Source organism: Balaenoptera physalus, assembly GCF_965194825.1.
Source record: "Balaenoptera physalus genome assembly, contig: HAP1_SCAFFOLD_1065, whole genome shotgun sequence".
Taxonomy (NCBI): Eukaryota; Metazoa; Chordata; class Mammalia; order Artiodactyla; family Balaenopteridae; genus Balaenoptera; species Balaenoptera physalus.
The window spans coordinates 204,790-212,273 of record NW_028125728.1 but is presented as its reverse complement, the minus strand read 5'-3'; positions in this window follow the sequence as shown (position 1 = coordinate 212,273).

Here is a 7,484-nt window from a genome sequence, read left to right as displayed (position 1 = left end):
CCTCAGCCCTGCACAGCCCTCTAGCCAGCACCTCTGACCCTGGACGTATTGAACTTACCCGTCCACACACCTCCTCCCCTACCAGGCCTTGAACTTCTGCTCTTGCTCATCCCTCCACTTGTGTCCATCACACGACAGAGCTCACTGCATCGCAGACTCGCTTATGGAGTGAGTCACAGCCTCGTCAAGACCATGGCTGAGGGGAGAGAAATATAACCTCTCATGTGCCCTCTTTACCATCACTGCCTTCATGGAGTCTGGAGCACGTCGGTGTAAATGTTGGAAAGGAGAAGGTTGCTGTATTAGCGCTTGCCCTACTCCACGATCCTCACAGAGATGCCAGATGACAGGACTAGTGCTCAGAGCCTTGACTCCCTCCTGGATACACTTAGAGCACTCACTTCAAGTGGTGGAAACAGAGTTACCGTTTCAGGAGAAAAAGCAAGTCCCCACTCACTTGGGGACAAATTGCCAAGAACTCAGCTGCTAGTATTCTCTCTCAGAGACACTGTTTACTCTAAGCAGGCAAATCGAAGGAAAGAGAAGAAAACCATGAGACTTGAATCCTACCTAGAGTTTTCAGACTTTCTGAGGTGATGAAATGTTCTGGTATTAGTGCCGATGGTTGCACAATTTTGTGAATAGACTATAAAACACTAAATTCTACACTTTTCAAAGGGTGAATTTTATGGTACGTGAATTATGTCTCAACTTAAAAAATGGTGATTAATAAATGTGTTTTTTAAATAATATGGGAAACATTATCATGAGTTTTATTTGCTTCCTGTCATACTAAGCTCTGTATATATGAAAAAAGACACCCCCCCAAATGAGAACAGACACTATTTACTCAGAACTTGTCTATAGAGCACGGGAGTCAGCCAACACCCCTCACATCAGGCTGAGACTCAGGCACACATAAGAGTGGGGACACTTTCTGGTGGCAAAAAAAGGAAGGCATGTCCTGCCCAGAGCTTGTGATGGGGGAGGCTGGAGACAAGCTGATAGGAAGAGGGGTGTCCTAAGTGATTACTTAGGGGAATATATTTGGCTTTCCCCGCATTTGGTTCTACATGGAAAAGACTGAAAATGACGAAGCTGTGAGTCACTGGCCACGTCCTGACCCTTGGGGCCTATTGTTGCAGAGGTTGAAGTCTGGTTTTCCAGATTGGTTGTTGCAGGGTGTGGGGCAGGGCCTTGTGGCTGGAGGGAGACGTTGCCAGACTTCCAGGAGGATTTAGAAAATTCTGCATCCCAAAACCGTCCTTCATCATCTTCAATCAATCAGATCCTCTGTGGATAGATAAACTTGAATCAATATTTTCAAAATTAACTGCAAACAGAATTGGAAATGACTAATGTACAATATAATGACATATTAAAAGGCAAATATCAATAGAAGAATCTAACACACACACACACACATACGATAAAAAGAACTATCAGCTAAAAGAGAATCCTCTCCCCAAAGCCCAAATTTATACATCTGGAAATTAAAAAAAAAAAAAATACTTTAGATAATTTGGGAGTTGGAATGGAAATAGAAGCTTTAAAATAATTATAATTGAAGGACAATCATACAAGGGTACTACATATCAACCCATGGGATTTAGCCAAAGTAGTAACCAAAGAAAAATTTATAACCATAAATAAACATGCAAGATCATAAAAAGAATGAAAATAAATGAAGTTAGCTTTCAGTTCAAGATGCTAGATTAAAGACCGATATAATAAACCTAAGAAATAAAGGAATGAATAAGATTAAAAGCAGAAAATAATAAAAGAGAAAAAACCTTATTTGCTAAATCTAAATTAAAAAGACCAACACAAAAGACAAAACTTTGGCAAATACGGTTTAAAATAAAAAGAACAAAATTAAAATATGTTAAAAAAATTAAAAGGAATAGATGCCTACACAGGAGTTTTTTTAACTATAAAAAGATAGGCACAAAAAAAATCTAAAAACCCACATGAAATGGGCAATTTTCTAGGAAAATATAAATTCTCCAAATGGGCAAAAAAAAAAAAAAAAAAAAGGTAGAAACTCTGAACAAACTAATCAATAGTCATGAAAAACCTTAAATTAAGAGTGAAAGATTTCTCCTCCAAAGAGGCTACAGGCAGAAAGAGTTTCCTGAAGGAACTGTTCCAAGCCTTCATAGAACAGATTATTCACATCCTAAACACACTGTTGAAGAAAATAGAAACAAATGGGAGGCACTCATTTTACAAAACTAGCACAATCCTATATCAAAACCAGAAAAGGATAGCACAAGAAAAGACAACTATGGCCTAGTCCCGCATGAACTCAGATGCAGAAATCCCACATTTAAAAAAAAATGCGTAAACTTAAAGCAGCAGGAAATTAAACATTAAATCAATAGGTTTTATTTCATGAATTGCAGAACAGTAAAAGTGAGGAAATCTAACACAGTTCATTATATTAACAAGTGAGAGGAGAAAAAAATATAATTTCAATAGATACAGAAAAAACACTTGTAAAATCCAATGCATTTTTTTAGATATAATTCACATACTATAACATTCACCATTTGAATGAACAATTCAGTGGTTTTAGTAGATTCACAAAGTTATGCAACCATAACCACTATCTAATTCCAGAACATTTTCATCACCTCAAAAAGAAACCCCATTAGCGGTCATTCCCCAATCTCTCCTCTCCAGACCATTGTCTGGCAACCACTAATCTACTTTTTGTCTCTGTGGATTTGCCTGTTCTTGTTATTCAAATATGAACACATTGCATCCAGCTTCGTTTACTTAGCATTAGTGTTTTCAAGGTTCATCCATGTTGTATCATGTATCAGTACTTCATTCCTTTTCATGGCTGAATAATATACCACTGTATGGATATACCACTTTTATTTATCCATTTGTCTGTTGATGGACATGTGGGTTGTTTCCACTTAGCTATTATGGATAATGCTGTTATGAACATTTATGTGCAAGTCTTTGTATAAGCGTATGCTTTCAATTCTCTTGGCCTTATATCTACGAATGGAATAGTTTAATTCACATTTATGATTACAATGATTAGAAAACCAGATATAAAGTATACATCAAATATCATATTTGATGAGACATTAGATGCAATCCAATTAATTTTAGTCTAATCTATAAGGCTTTAATTTTTCGTATAAATAGAACGCAAGAGGTTGCACAACAGCACATGTTTATCGAAACTCACAGAAATGAAGTTCTGCATCCTGTCTATGCCAGTGGTTACAAGAAAGAGTGCACATGCAAAAACTCATAGAACTATAAAACAAAAGAAGTGAATTTTATTGTAAATTAAAAAAATTTTTTTAAATAGCAGCAGAAAAACTTTCATATAACCGTCAGCAAAAAAGAGTCAATTTTGCTGTATATAAATTATACCTCAATATCCCTAGCCATTAAAAAAAGAAAAGATTCTAATTTTAAAAGAATGATCATAATATAATTTGTCTAAAGAATAAGGGTGTAGGGACTTCCCTGGTGGCACAGTGGTTGAGAGTCTACCTGCCAATGCAGGGGACGCGGGTTCGAGCCCTGGTCTGGGAGGATCCCACATGCCGCGGAGCAACTGGGCCCGTGAGCCACAATTACTGAGCTTGCGCGTCTGGAGCCTGTGCTCGGCAACGAGAGGCCGCGATGGTGAGAGGCCCGCGCACCGCGATGAAGAGTGGCCCCCACTCGCCGCAACTAGAGAAAGCCCTTGCACAGAAACGAAGACCCAACACAGCCATACATACATACATACAAAAAAAAAAGAATGTAAGCAGACAAGAATAGCATTAAAAAAAAAAAAATTTTTAAATAGCAGCAGAAAAACTTTCATATAACCGTCAGCTAAAAAGAGTCAATTTTGCTGTATATAAATTATACCTCAATATCCCTAGCCATTAAAAAAAGAAAAGATTCTAATTTTAAAAGAATGATCATAATATAATTTGTCTAAAGAATAAGGGTGTAGGGACTTCCCTGGTGGCGCAGTGGTTAAGAGTACGCCTGCTAATGCAGGGCACACAGGTTCGAGCCCTGGTCCGGGAAGATCCCACAAGCCACGGAGCAGCTAAGCCTGTGCACCACAGCTACAGAGCCTGCGCTCTACAGCCCGCAAGCCACAGCTACTGAGCCCACATGCCACAGCTAGTGAGGCCCGCGCACCTAGAGCCCGTGCTCCGCAACGAAGAGTAGCCCCCACTCGCCGCAACTAGAGAAAGCCTGCGCGCAGCAACGAAGACCCAACGCAGCCAAAATTAATTAATTAATTAATTAATTTAAGAAAGAAAGAATAAGGGTGTAAATTTCATTAGTGGTATGAAAATTACCTGTGATATAATTTTTAAAGTAGGCTGTAAGACATATATGTACTTATATGTCTATATCTTATCTCTGCATATTGGGATCATAGAGCTTTTTTCTCTTTGCTTATCTGTATTTTTTCCTACAATGAATACATATAATTTTGTAACAAATAATCATTTTTTTCAGTGTTGGGTGGATGGGCACTGACCCGACGGTAGAGACTCAGGATAGCATCTCCTCTCAACTTGGCCCTGCTGCCCGAGCCCAGACTCCAAGGGGGAGCCTTGGCAGCAGCCCAAGGGTGTGGAGGAGGTGGGGGTTCCTGTGGTACCAAAGAAGGAAAAGTGGTTATAGGGCCCTGAAAGCAATGTGTCGCTGAGTATGCGATCACTGGGTCACCACAGGCATGTGCGAGAGAGTTTGCCAAAATGAATATAGCTCTTAGGAGGCCCCACCAGGCACTGTCAAAGATTACCTTCCCAGCACACTAGAAAGCAATCTCTGCCAGCAAATTGGTCGCTGTCAAATTATTTATAGGAGATTGGTTCACATACTCAAAGTGATATGAATACTTCTAATTATATCCAAATATGACAAACGTCAGTACAAGTTATTCTGAGGGTTCATGCTGCCGAATGTCTTGCTCTAACAAAGAGGAGGTAGCTGCAGCATCAGCACATCAGCCCCTACATAAGCACGAAGGAGCCCTCCTGCTTCGTCTCCACCAAGAACCCAGAGGTAAGTGGTGGGGGCCTTGGGACCTGAAGGACCCCGGGGGCAGAAACAGCTTACCCCGTGGCCCATCTCTGAGCATGAGACTGTTCCTCCCAACTTTGACTTTATTTTCATACAGCCAAGTTTCAGACCAGGGAAATACTTTAATTCTGTAACTACCTTAAGCTCTGGAATTTCAGAGCTTCACTAATAAGAAACTTGTTGTTTTACAGTGTTAGACGCTTCTGAACCTGCATCTTCATTTGGAAGCCAGAGGTAAGACTCTGCTTTATTCATTCATTGATGACAGAGGGGATTCATTTAGGCTAACGAAGCTGGGGGCAGCTCTTCACTGTACACCATTTCCATATTTTTGCAGTTATGTAAATAGATTGTGCTTCCAAACGTCTGCTTATAAATGCTGGGAAATCATTTTTTCAGAATGTCTTATTCTCAGAGACCACCCTCACCTGAATTCCAGGATTAAAGGACCATTTAGGAAAGAATGAATTTTGACAGTGAGTTCTCAGCTGCACTTAGAACTGTCCAGGGGCAATGGACTATTCCATGCCAACCTCCCCCTCCTGACAAGCATTGAATACTTATACATTTTACCAATAATTTTTAAATACCCAGAAAAATTCTTAATCTAAAAATGTAAACAAAAACAAACATCTTGTTAAAACCATAGTATTTTAGCTACCTTTTCATGATTCACTGTAGTTTTTAGAAAGGTTTGTTATTGTTCGTTTAAAAAATCACAAGTATTACACCCACAGAGGGCTAAATATCATACCTAATTTAGAAGAGATCCTGGCCCTCCCCCCAAGTAATTCACTGCCTGAGAGCAAAGGAAAGACCCAACCGAAGTAACACACCAACACTGAGAGACATATCTATCGACGGAGGACAATGGCTCACATACATGCGATGAACTCTTAAATTTTTGTCTCTTTTCTTTTTCTGGATGGAAAGAAAAGAAGCCTGTGGAATTTATGTGGGATGAAGAAACTTCTTCGTGCTGAAGCTCTCATTTCTCTGTGGTTAGATCTGTTAACTGACAGTTGAAATCTCTCATGCCAAAAGGAGAATGTTAAAAGAGATTTTGGAATTAAGGCAATGCTAAGTCTCTTGGTAACAAGCCAAATGACAAAAAAACCCAAAAAACCTAGAATGATAAGAATTTATTATGGGTTTTTTTAATGACCCACCAAGAGATATAACACCAAATATTAACATTAAGTAGACATTAAAAATAATTATTTGGCTTGTGAGAGAAAAAATGGCCATCTAAAAGGCAAAGATGTTTTCGATAGCTTGGAAGATATCAATCTCCATTTGCACAAAACAAACCTTCCCTCCTAACTCTATGACTGTCCTAGCAAATGGCAGATGCAAACATTATGCAGAAGGAAAAGTGGGGATTAAAGAATGACAGTTGCTATAAAACAATCCATCAACAACAGTCTTAGCTATAGATATTGTTACAGTTTAGAGAATAAAACATGCAAGGATTCCGTTCTCACTCAGTTGTAGATGCCCTAGCCCTGAAGATCAAGATACACCATCTGGGAAGGAAATTTTCAAAGCCCTAAAAATGAAGCCTCAAACTGCAGTCTCATGCCAAACCAGCCCAGTGCTAGGGTTACTGTATGAGAACACTGGTGAGCAACAGCTTGGAAGAATAGTTACAGCCCAGGCAGGCAATGGAGCCTCAACATTTCTTTCATTTCAAATCCTAGCTCACATGCATAACTTCCGGTTTCTATTTCTCCTCTCCTTCATTTTTTCCCCAAGGCAAAATTCTCTCTAAATAAATCGCAGCCATGAGTGCGAGTTTGGACGGTGAGATGGCTGCTTTTGGCGAAGCTGCTCCCTACCTTCGAAAATCGGAAAAGGAGCGGATTGAAGCCCAAAACAGGCCCTTCAATGCTAAATCATCAGTCTTTGTGGCGGAGCCCAAGGAATCCTATGTGAAGAGCATCATACAAAGCAAAGAAGGAGGGAAAGTAACTGTAAAGACAGAACGTGGAGCAGTAAGTAAAAACATAAGGAGAAAATACTCCCCGCTTTATTCCTCCACCTCCTCGCTTCAAGTTGAAGCCTTCGTTGCTCAGAATCTCTAAGCCTACTGCCAATACAGACACCCTTCTGGTCCATTAACAGACATCAGATTTGGAAGGTAGAAGAAATTCTCAGCAGTGACCTCATTTCTCCCTTTCCCAACTACCCACAGGACTTTAAAGCCACTAGGCTTGGCCTCCAGCATTTCCCTTCAATTTCTCACTTCCCAGTCTAAATCCCCAAACTTGGGAGAAACAAAAACTAACTTCTCCTATCAAAACAATTACTATCTACTTAGATAAACAATGTATTAATATCCCCATTACTGTCCCCCAAATTGAAGTTTCTTGTAATAAATGGCCAGGAAAATGAAAAATTAAACCCATTTAAGTAAA